General features: G+C 40.6%; 1 long non-coding RNA gene across 1 annotated transcript; it reads right to left on the bottom strand.

Annotated features, from left to right (window-relative positions):
* Positions 1–454: 454 nt before the first annotated feature.
* On the bottom strand, positions 455–11,534 carry LOC137204997 (uncharacterized). The gene is made up of 5 exons (XR_010933948.1): positions 11,403–11,534; positions 4,304–4,553; positions 3,664–3,763; positions 1,255–2,058; positions 455–786 (listed from the first exon to the last, which is right to left on the bottom strand). It is a non-coding gene; the product is annotated as an uncharacterized lncRNA (long non-coding RNA).
* Positions 11,535–11,926: the final 392 nt, after the last annotated feature.

The raw sequence follows: 11,926 nt of genomic DNA, 5'->3' as shown, positions 1-11,926 counted from the left end.
CTTGGTTGGGTTCCAAGACCAATGATAAGGATAGGGAGGTTGGCTTTAGAGCACAGTGTTCATGGTGATGTTTAAGGCCTAGGAATATTCCATTTGAATTACAGTGGAAAGCAACAGTATTTGACATCTAATAATCCATTTAATTTGTTAGCAATCTCAGTTTAAATCATTGTATAGATGATCTCTGTGGCATGCTATTTTTATTACAGAATTTTGGTTTTTGTGGAGTTTGTAAAGTTTTAAGACATTAATTTTTTTTAATATTTACTATTTCATTTTTTTACACAAAATATTACAAAATTTAAAACTATTTTCTAAACCAAATTTAGTCCAGAACATATGTTTAAAAGCACTGGTAAAAAATGATATTTTAAAAAGCAAACATGGGGCTTCCCTGGTGGCACAGTGGTTGAGAGTCCACCTGCCGATTCAGGAGACACAGGTTCGTGCCCCAGTCCGGGAGGATCCCACATGCCACGGAACGGCTGCGCCCGTGAGCCATGGCCGCTGAGCCTGTACGTCCGGAGCCTGTGCTCCGCAACAGGAGAGGCCACAACAGTGAGAGGCCCGCGTACCGAAAAAAGAAAGCAAACATGAAGAAAATCTAGAGAAAAGCTGGAATACCACATTGTCATAATGATTAAGTTTTACCTCAAAGTGATTTTAAAGACCAGTTTATTTGCTCACCCCTCCTCCTGTTATAGACAGACTGTCTTGCTGCTCAGTCATGATGTGAATGGTCTCCTTGAATTGTATGATGCAGACCTGTATGGCCAGAGTGGTACCCTGGTAACAGATAAGAAAATAGAAGTGAAAGTACCTGCCCAGGTTCTTGAGAAGCTTGGTTTCTTATTGGCTTCTAGGGCTCTTTCCAAACTCTATAGTATTGAAATAAAATTTGACCTCCTAATTCACATATCAGGACACATTGTTCAGTTAAAATCAGTAGAGATAACAAACCTGATCTAAATCTTTACAAACTCATGCTTCACAGGGGACTGAATTTTTTGGAAACAATTGAAAAATGTACCCACAAGAAGAAGATTGAACAGAGTAGAGGAAATAGTGTATAACTGTTTGGATAGCAGCAGTGTCAAACCTATTTAAAAAAATTAGCAGTCCCCTCTGGGTAGAAGGTGGGCAGGGAATCACATGGCAGAAGCCCAGGCCTGGACCCCTTTGGCAGCACAAAGCTCCACTCAACCGCCAGGTGCCGTGGTGTATCGTGATGCTCTACATGGTTTTCCATCTCACCATTTTAATTTTATGGGGTCATGGTTCAGGTGGTCTCACAGAAGCAGGGATTCTTCGGAGATCCTATAAAATATAGAAAAGAGAAGTCACTCAGGGAGAGCTGCAGGAATTGGGGGGAATTGGGAGAGTGTGTAGCCCAAGCAAGAATAAGACTAAGGCGATCACTTTTGCATTGGGGGAAATGTATCTAACTCAGATGTTATGTCACTCACATCCTCTGGATATCAAAAGAGATAGAAGCACATGTGAATAGACACTTTCAGCTTAATTTTTTTCTATCCTGGTAAATGATTCAAACCACAGTCATTGTGATTCAACCTTCTTATATTTGCCCTTGAAGGACAGGAAGTGTCACTTACTTCTGTGGTATTCCTCACAACATAGAGCGTATGACAGGGGTAAGACAGAGTTTTATTAAATTTGTCCTGGATTACTAAGGGAAGGGAAGGGAAAGGAGAAGAAGATCCCTAGTTTTCTAGGTTGTTATTCATTCTTGCCAATATGCCATGTATGTGCCTTCTGATTTGTCAAAGCTTGTTAACTGGGTGTGAGCCTATATTTTCATTCAGTCCACAAAGACTCACTCTAAATCACAACGTATGCCAGTAGAAAAAAAAACAAAACCAAAAAAACCCAAAACAAAACAAGCCCCCAGGCTGGCTGGCATTGAAAGTGCTGGCAGACAGAAGCAGTAATCTGTTGGTAATTTTATAAGGTTTCTGTGCTGATTGCCATTTGGGCGGTGTCCACAGTCACTGATGAGGCATTCACATACTCACAGCTGCCCTGGGCGCAAGACAACATCTGCACAAAAACAGACAAGGATTATTCTGACAATTAAAAGAGCTGTTTACTGCTAATGCTATTGTCACGATCTACTACAAGAATTTCAATTAAATGAAAATCAAATGCGGCCCTCAGAGGCCATATGGCGCAGTGAGGGAAGGACCCCACTTCCACAGTCAAGAAGCCCCCATTCCTGCCCTGGCACTGCCAACGCCTCGCTATGAAAGACAATGCTCAGCTGACACGTGCCCAGGCCTAAGCCAGGGTCTTTAGACTCAGAAAGAAAGGACCTGCTGCTTCAGGAATGCAAAGAAACTGAGAAAAATAAAGCCCATCTTAGATGGAGAAGAACAGACACACCAGATAGGACAGAAAGGAAGAACCAGGCTCAAAGAGAAAAATGGTGCCAAGTAAGGTAATAATAATTCTTATTATTTAGTGCCTACAGTATGCCAAGTACTTAAAAAAGATTCTTCATATATTTATGGGAATGTGAAATGAGTTGACCACAATCCTTTCAAACTTCTTTCATGTACATCACTCAGCAGTTGTATTGCAATGCCAAGGGGCGAAGCACTTTTCAAATATTATTTCTAACTTATAATACAAGCTTTAACCAGAAAGTATAACTTGTGTTTGTTGAAGAAACTGACACTCAGAGGTTGAGTTACCTGGGGCCACACAGCTCGTGTGGCTCTTCCCTGTTATGAGAGATTTGGCCAAAGCTTTCAGATGACTCAAGCTGCCCAGGGTAAAGGGGGCCCAGGAAGTGGGGAGATTCCTAGTCTGAGATGTTCTCACTTGGTGGAAGACTGCCTCCTAGTCTTAAAAAAGCTCACAGTGAGAAGAGTGCTAAAAAAAAGAAAGAAGAGAGGAGAAAAAGCAGGAATCTGAGAGAAGAAAGGTAACAAAGAAGGGGAAAGGTAGAAAGAAAAATATAAGAAAGTAAGAAATAAAGGGAAAAGCTAAGTCGGATCATCATAGTAAATGGGATCTAGATAAGGACTCTATTTTCTGCAAAGTCATAAAATGTCGATTCCCTATGTTTTGACACCGGGTACAGGGGCCTGTTTTCACCAGATGTGACAATTGCTTCAAAGAGAGCCTCCGAATGGGAGCAAGTGACTTTGACAAGTCAAGGAGAATCAAAATGGACACTCCACACTGCAGAAAACACATTTTTTTTTAAAGGCATAGATCTACTCTATACAGTTATTTTAACAAGTTCAGGCTAGCTTTGATCATACATTATTATAACCTTGACACTAGATGTATTATAAAATTTCATGTAAAACAAGTGTTTAATGGCAGGGGGGCCATGAAACAATTCTAGGATATTAAATTATTTTCAGAGAAGCAGGATGAGCACATGAGTGTATGATTATCTTCTATGTTTGCCATTAATAGTGTCAGATTCATCCGCCTACTCACAAAGACCTGCAAATGGGATAAGTGAATATGGAATAATACGCCACAATTATAATAATAACTAATATTTAGTAAACCCATTCTTTCTTAGCATAGCCTTCCCCAATCAATTTACTTAAAATTGTACCCCTAATATTCTCTCCTCTATCCCCATTATTTTTTTCAATAGCATTCTTGGACACTCTAAAATTTCACCTTATTTGTTATTTCCTGTCTCCCCTCAGAGAACGTAAAATTCCTGGGGCCAGGGTTGCTGTTTTGTTCACTGCTGTATCTCCAGTGCTGGGTTCAGGGCCTGCACAAGATAGAGCCTGATTAGTATTAGTTGAATGGATGCATGAACAAACCGGTGTTATATTTCAAGAAGTATACTTTTGCTTTAAATTCATTATCTTGCTTGATTGTCGTATAATTCTAAGGTAGGAAATGAGTCTTCAGAGAGTTTGAGTTAGTTGCTCAAAGTCTCACAGGTAGGAATTATCAGGTCAGAGCTTGAGGAAGGCCTTCTGATTCTAAAATCCTTAAACAAATACACTATGGAATGATAGCTCGTGGGTGTGTGTGTGTGTGTGTGTGTGTTTGATCCCTGCAGTTAGATTGTTTAACAAGACTTTCTCATTTAAAAACTCAGTTGTATTCAACCAAAAGATGATGACAAGACAAAATGGAACAGTTAAACGATATAAATAAATGTTAAGCTTTCTCCAGTTTCTGCCAAAAAGAGAATTGCTTGTGGGAGTGAAAAAAAAAAAAGACCATAAATTTCAACATCAGTGAAATTCTCCTTTCTTCACATTTTTTCATAGTATGTTATACACATAAAAATCCAACTCACCATCTTCCCTTAAATTAAGCTAAATATGTAGGCATCATCTTTTCTCAGAGTGCTACATAGCGTCTTACATTATGAATCTTCGTTCATCACGCCCTTCAGAGTAAGAGAACATTTGATTTTCATTTCCCATCCAGACCAACTATTTTCAGCTCTCTGCTCTTAACTCCTTTCAAAGTCGGGACACACTATAAATATGTCCACTTTGGATTCTGAGATGGTGTCAAGCATTCCTGGGCCACACACTGGAGACCTAAGGGTAGAGAAATGGAAACAATAAAGTGTAAAATACAGCATGTTCGAATTATGATGGCGTTGTCCATAGAGTAGCTATTTAAGTTTTTCTTTTCTTTTTCTAGTCTCTCAAGCTGAATTTAAACTTTCCATGTATGAATTCTGCCCTGAAATCAGAGGAAACATTATGGCACCATTCAGAGCCAGGAGAACTGGATTCAAATCCCAATTCTGACACTGGTTGGCTCTGTGGCCTTGAACAAGTCAGAACTCATTTCCTCAGCTGGGAAGTGAAGAATTGTGCCCGGCTGCTTCTGTGAAGATTGTAATTAGATAGAGCGTGTGAAGGACTTTGCAAACATTAAAGTGCTTCATAAATGTTCACAGTTTACTCAAGAAATTTTTATTACACATTGGATGGAATAAGAAAGGATAACTGAAGGGATACAGTTCTTTGTTTATTGCTTTATTCTATAATGCAGATAGGATACAATTCATATTTATGGCCATTTCAGTAAAAAGGAAAACTGATTTGTCGAAATTAACCTACATTAAACAAAATAAACCTATTATAATATTTTCTCTATGGTAAAGTCAGATTTAATTAGCAAGAAGTAATTTTTTTCTGCAGATATATTTCTTATTTATTTTTGTATTATATTTTTATTGAATGGTTCAAAAACTAGAAGTTCAAAAATATATGCAACAAGGAGTATCCTTCCTATCTTTGTCCCCAAATTGCCCAGTGCCTACACCCCTCTAATAGGTAACCTCTATATGAGTGCCTCATATATCATTTTGGACTGTCTTTATGACTATGTAAGCTTTAGGTCTTTTTTTTTTTTGCAATAACATGAACTTCTTTTGGTTTAGGGTGGGAGGAGAGGCGATAGGAACTAACCCTTCTAAGCAATGCCATAATCTGCTCAGGGTTTCGGTGGCAGAATCAGGTTAGATTTAATCTATTTGATTACAAAGCTGGTATGTGGCCCAGTGTATCAGACTGGAGAGGGCTGGAGTCAGAGGTCACAGAAATACAAAGTGAAGGTAGAAAAAACTTTAAAGGGGAGCAGGAAGAAGGTAGGAATCTATTTTGTCTCTATCCAGGGAAAGGGTCCCAGTCCAGGGGTGCCAGGAAGTGACTGATGAGTGTGTGCTCACCTGCGAAGAGGCTCCCATCCTCAGCCTGAGCTGAGGCACTGTGTGCCCTGGGCTCCCCTAGTACGCGTCGCCATGGCTCACAATGAAGGCCCAAGGTCAGCAGGGGGGTGTGAGCTCACTGGACCACGTTTATTCACCTGAAGGCAGGGAGAGCAAGTGCCGCTTCCAGGAGAATTTTTCTTCCAGGTGAAACCGCACAGTCTATCTCACCCCTTTACTGTGCATGGCCTGAGACTGGAGAAAGGTCAGTAAGTGACCCTCAAATGAGAGGCTTCCTCTGCTACGGTTGCATTTTTGAGGAGCCTGCTAAGGGGTGAACACCCAGAGGAGTGCAGAACACTGGGTGCTCAGACATCTATTTCCATCACCTTGCAATGCGCATTGGAAACACTTGGCCTAATGAGTAACCTCTGAGGTCAGCCTTCAGCTAATTAGCTTGGTCTTTGAGATTCTGAGATGACATATTTTGTCAGAAAGTTCTTGGAACTTGGGAAAATTTGTTTATAAATGGTTGGCCTGATTTTTTTTTCGAACATTGTATTTTATAACATTTATAACATTATATAACATTTATAACATTTCGAACATTGTATTTTACAAACACACACATACAAATCACACACACACACAAACTATCTATTACAAACCAGCAACAGAATTGGAGGGGGGATTTGCGTCTGAGATGTGTGATTCTTCCCATCGGCCCTCAGCCACTCCAAAATAACTCAAGAAATCTAGTTTGAATTTCAAAGACGTTTCTAAAGTTGTGTTTTTGCTGCATTTTGTTATCCTAAAAATTCTTTTAACTTTTCTTGATTTTTTTCCTGTGTAATTGTTTTCACGTGCTTCTATTGTCTTAAATCTGCAAAGTAACACTCAGAAAGCTCCATTAGTTGATCTGTCCCAGAAGAGCTGCTCAACTCGAAATGTCTTGGAGTCACGGAGTCATGGCTTTGTGTTTTCTCTTCTTTTCTTTCTTCGTTAATTTTATGCTGAGCTTCACCGCATGTCCTCACCAAAAAATTGGATAAAGAGAAAGATGCCACGGACGTTCAACTTGTTTGTATCTATCAAAGCTATTTTAGGATTTAAACAATTAGTTCTATGAGGTATACATATGCAGAAGAAGAAAGAAAAATGCTAGAGTGTGCTACATAGTTAGAATTCAAAAGTTTATGATGTCTCAGCAAAACATAGAGCTTGAACAGAATCTCAAATATGATTCTTCCTTGCCTCTGAATTGTTGATCAAATATTCAATTCATGTGCAAAGTGATGTCAACACATCGATAGTCATTGCAGCACTATGTTTCCAGCAAAAGATTAGAAAAACTTAAACACCTCTAGGTGACTGTTTAACAAACTATGGTACACCATTTTCGACCCACCTGTGACCACTCTAGATCCCGGTGGGGCCGGAGAGACCCTGTCAGACCTGTTTCGTGGTCTGAGCCCCTCCCCGCCCACCTTCCATCCCTTGCCCCTTCTCAGCCCCATCCAGACCCACGGCCCTCTTGCTGTTCTCTAGCACCTCAGGGATGCTGTTACCTCAGGGCCTTGGACTCACTGTTCTCCACCTGGAATCCTTTCCCCGGAGGTCTGCCTGCTCACAGGTCTCTTCTCCACTGAGCCCTTTTCTGAGCTCTCTTTACAAAAACAACAATGTCCTCCCCTGCAACTCCTGTACTCCCTGCTCCATCCTGCTTTATTTTGTTCCTCAACACATACATCTCTAACTTTTGTTATGTTTACTGTCTGACTCTTTCCATTAGAATATGAGATTCATGAAGGCGAGAACTTGCTTACATTGTTTCTGGGTTTTCCAGCTCCCAAATCGGGGCCTGGAGAAGCGTAAGCATCCAGTAAACACCAGTAGCAGAAGCACCACAAAGTACCCCAAGTCCAGATGCTCCCAAACAACAAAATCGATTACAATTTAAACTTTCCATCAGGTATTTGTTATTGCATAGACACTCTCATAAGCCCCAGTTCTTCATATACTCTGTGTTTACGGAATCACTTGACATAAACACTTGGATTAAACATATGGCCTGTGCGCGCACCGGGTGAGAGCCCTTACAGCACAGCCACTTGACCGCTCAGCCCCACTTCCCCATTCCATAAGTAGTATTGTTTGTCTTGTATCTACAGTCTCAATTCACAGAGTGTTTTCATTTCTCCACGGACACCAAATGTTCTAGTTGGCTCTAAAAACACTTTTGTTTATTTTTATTAGTTAAACGACTGAGACGTTATAGGTTTTTCTTTTCTTTCTCTCTCTTAGTTATCTAATTTTTTTCAAGAACATCACCCTCAAGGCTATTACACATAAAATATTTTTATAAAGTCCATTGATTTGACTCATAAAATCGCACTGGCATTTCACTCAGAGGGTTGAAGACACTGTTGAAGGATTGTTGTGGCAGAATTCTTATTCTGTGGATTGAATTCATCTGTCATTCTGATTCTAAGCACTCAAGAAAGTCATGTAATATTTTACATACTTTATGTTAGATATATTATGTGCCATACATACATATATTAGATATATTAGATTCTTCTATATGTCATATGATAGTTTAAAAAGTGTTTTATTATAGAAAGTTCCAGATATATATAAAGTAGACAAAATATCAATAGTATAAGTAATGCCAGGGCTTTCCTGGTGGCGCAGTGGTTAAGAATCTGCCTGCCAATGCAGGGGACACAGGTTCGAGCCCTGGTCTGGGAAGATCCCACATGCCATGGAGCAACTAAGCCCGTGCACCACAACTACTGAGCCTGCACTCAAGAGGCCGCAAGCCACAACTACTGAGCCCGCATGCCACAACTACTGAAGCCCGTGCGCCTAGAGCCCATGCTCCGCGACAAGAGAAGCCACAGCAATAAGAAGCCCACGCACCACAACGAAGAGTAGCCCCTGCTCGCCACAACTAGAGAAAGCCACGCACAGCAGCAAAGAGCCAAAAAAAGCAGCCCAAAATAATCAATAAATAAATTTATATATATATGTAAAAAATAAGTAATGCCATGTATGCATCACCTAACTTTCATAATTATCAACTCCTGGCTTATCCTATTTCATCTATACCCTCACATACTTTCTCTCCTCCAGATTATTTTGAAGAAAATGCCAGACGTCACATTATTTCATCTGTAAATACTTAAGTCTAGATATTTAAAAGACGAGGCCTCTTATAAGGTAATTAGAAACCTTTAAACAAATTCAATTCCTGAAGGCAAAGGGAAATTATTGATGGTCAGATTTTAACATTGGGAAAATCACAGCTTTACTGGATTTCTTTTTGTTTGCTATGTATATTAAATTTTTTTTTTTTTATTTTGGACAAACCATGTAATGTCTGACTGGAAATGTCTAGAAAGGGGTAATAATCATAACTCCCTTCTATGAAAATAAAAACATAGAAGCATCAGAGAAATAGGATTTTTATTCTTTCTTTAGTTAATCTTCTGATTTTATCCTAGGATGAAAAATGTCTTACATTTCAAGTATCTATTCCTACTTCAGTTATGCCCAGGCCTGAGAAAAGACACGGTAAGAGAATCAACCACAACAGGTCTTCCTTGGCTCACTTGTGTTTCCCTAGCTGTTATATATGCCATGTGCCTGGCAGATAGCGGAGGCTTAATAAATATTTGTTGAATGAATAAATTACTTTAACAGTGTAAGTTAAGGAATGCTTATCATAGTTGCAACTTTTTAATAAAAGGTCCAAACCACTTGAGGGTGGCAGTATCACTAGGTCTAACTGGGTGTCTACTCCAGCAGATGCCAGCCCCAGCTTCCTCTCCTCTTTCCTCCTTTCTCTTTGTTCTCTCCTCTCTTTTCTTTCAGCAATTTCATATCTCATCATTTACATTGTCTCCGTCTTTTGAAATCTTTAATAGGTTGCCTGACTTGGTATTTTGCATTCATTTTCTTATTTAAAAAAACAGTTGAAAATAATAAGAAATTGCCATAGTTGCTATCATTCATGTTTATTCCCATCAAAAGTGGAGACAGAGCTTCCCTAGTGGCACAGTGGTTGAGAGTCTGCCTGCCGATGCAGAGGACACGAGTTTGTGTCCCGGTCCGGGAAGATCCCACCTGCCGCGGAGCGGCTGGGCCTGTGAGCCATGGCCGCTGAGCCTGCGCGTCCGGAGCCTGTGCTCCGCAACGGGACAGACCACAACAGTGAGAGGCCCGCGCAAAAAAAAAAAAAAAAAAGTGGAGGCAACAGTTTGATATAATTTTCTCTCAGAATAGCCAGCTGGAAATCCATGAACTTGAGCTTGAGCTAGCTAGTTACCTTCCCTTCCTAACTGCTTATCGTGTGGACTTGGGGCTTGCTTAGACAGCTCCCACAATTGTGTACAGCAATTCTCTTTCTGTAGACATACATATCCTACTGGTTCTGCTTCTCTGGATGAACCCTGACTGATACAGGCAGTTTCCACAACATAGGTCTTAACTGGAATATTCTGTATCCCTTCTCCTTCTAAAGTTCTGTTCACTCAGTGCTTTCTTGCTTTCTTCATTGCAATTTCTGGAGCAAATCAACCCATAGCTGTCTGATGACCCTTCATATTCTAGCTGTACATTAGATACCATAGTCCTGTTAAGTCTGAAAATCATGGGAATTTAGCCCATGTCTTTTAGTTATCCCAATATTGGCATCTTCATAACTAATATTTTCTAGCAAATGAGATTTCTGGTCATTCTTTAAATAACTCCCTTGCAGGCGGTGGTCTCACTTGTAGGGTCTCCTCCTCTTTAATCTGCAGTCCTTAATGCTGCCAGTTGGGTTTTTCTAACATGTGCACTTGACCATGTCACCCCCTGGCTTGAAAAAGCACCAAACACCTTTCACAGAATCAAACATGCAGGCCAGAATGGCATTCCAGAACCTTGTTTTTGAGACTCAGGTACCAGCATAATAATGAGGCACAGCACTAAACATAGGTCAAATTGAGTATTTATATTAAATAATAAAAATGTTTGTTTTTCTGCACTTTCTCTCTCCCTGTAGAAGGTAAGGAATCTATACATTTTCCTTTAGTCAGTGTTCAACTCTTCTGCTTTTGTCTAAGGTGAGGTCTGCTGTTGAAGAGTTTACTTTCATTAGGAAGTCAGGAAGGCATATATACCTGGACAGAGGAAAAGATGGATTGATGGTGGGGTTCAGATTTACCAACAAATGAGACCAGGTAGCAAGAGGAAGTTCTACCAAATTGCTCCTCCCAGCTCCCAGGTCTCCAGGCTTAAAACCCTGTGAATCACTGCTCTCTCCCAAACCGCAATATTGCGGATACTGCAAGGTTTGGGAGGAAGCTGACCAGAATGTCTGCTCCAAAGGAGATTTCCACTTTTTGCATTGCAGGCCTTTGCTGTTATCCAAAGTTGGCTAGAAGTTTTGGAGTCATGGTTACCCCTCTGCACAGCTGTTCTTTATTTTTTTTATTACCACCATAGATTCAATCACAAGAGAAAAAGGAAGTTTATTATTTCGAATAGTTTCTTTAAATCTGAAAAACCAGGAAATAAGCCTGCAGTCATAAAAACATGTAAATTCAATCATAGCACCTCAGTCAGGCAAAACATCAGGCTCGCGAGCCAAGCAATCTTAGCCCCAGTCCCTGCTCAGCCACCCTCTCCGAACACCCCATAGGATCCATGATTTAAAGCCAAACCGAGCTGAGTCACTTACTTAGCTCTGCGTGCCAGAGTGAAGAGGAATTAGTGGTGGGTGGGCTGCGGAGGGTTTCAGCTGACAGCAAAAACCCTTTCTCACATATGAATGCCAGCAAGATGGCTGCAGATCTTAGTTTTCAGACAAACGTTCTACCTGAAATAAAAAAGCGGGAAAATATTTTGGCTTCTAAAATTGACTGTTTTGTTTTGTTTGGGCCGCCCCAGGCCACATGCGGGATCTTAGTTCCCCCACCAGGGATGAACCCGCGTCCCCTGCAGTGGGAGTGCAGAGTCCTAACCACTGGACTGCCAGGGAAGTCCCAAAATTGATTGATTTTAATAATAAAGCCCTATGCTTAGATTTTTCTACAATAATATGAGATTCTCAGGGTAACTGACTTCAATTTCCTTGATGTCAATGCTCCTGACTCTGATTTCCCGGGTCACAGCATCAGGAACGAGACCACGTGGAGAAGAACGTCCTGTGGTTGCCGGCCTCCATCAGTCCCCGCTGGACCCCAACCCTGCAGCGCCCTGCTT

This window comes from Pseudorca crassidens, chromosome 13 (genome assembly GCF_039906515.1).
Source record: "Pseudorca crassidens isolate mPseCra1 chromosome 13, mPseCra1.hap1, whole genome shotgun sequence".
Taxonomy (NCBI): domain Eukaryota; kingdom Metazoa; phylum Chordata; class Mammalia; order Artiodactyla; family Delphinidae; genus Pseudorca; species Pseudorca crassidens.
This window is presented reverse-complemented; position numbering and strand designations above follow the sequence as displayed.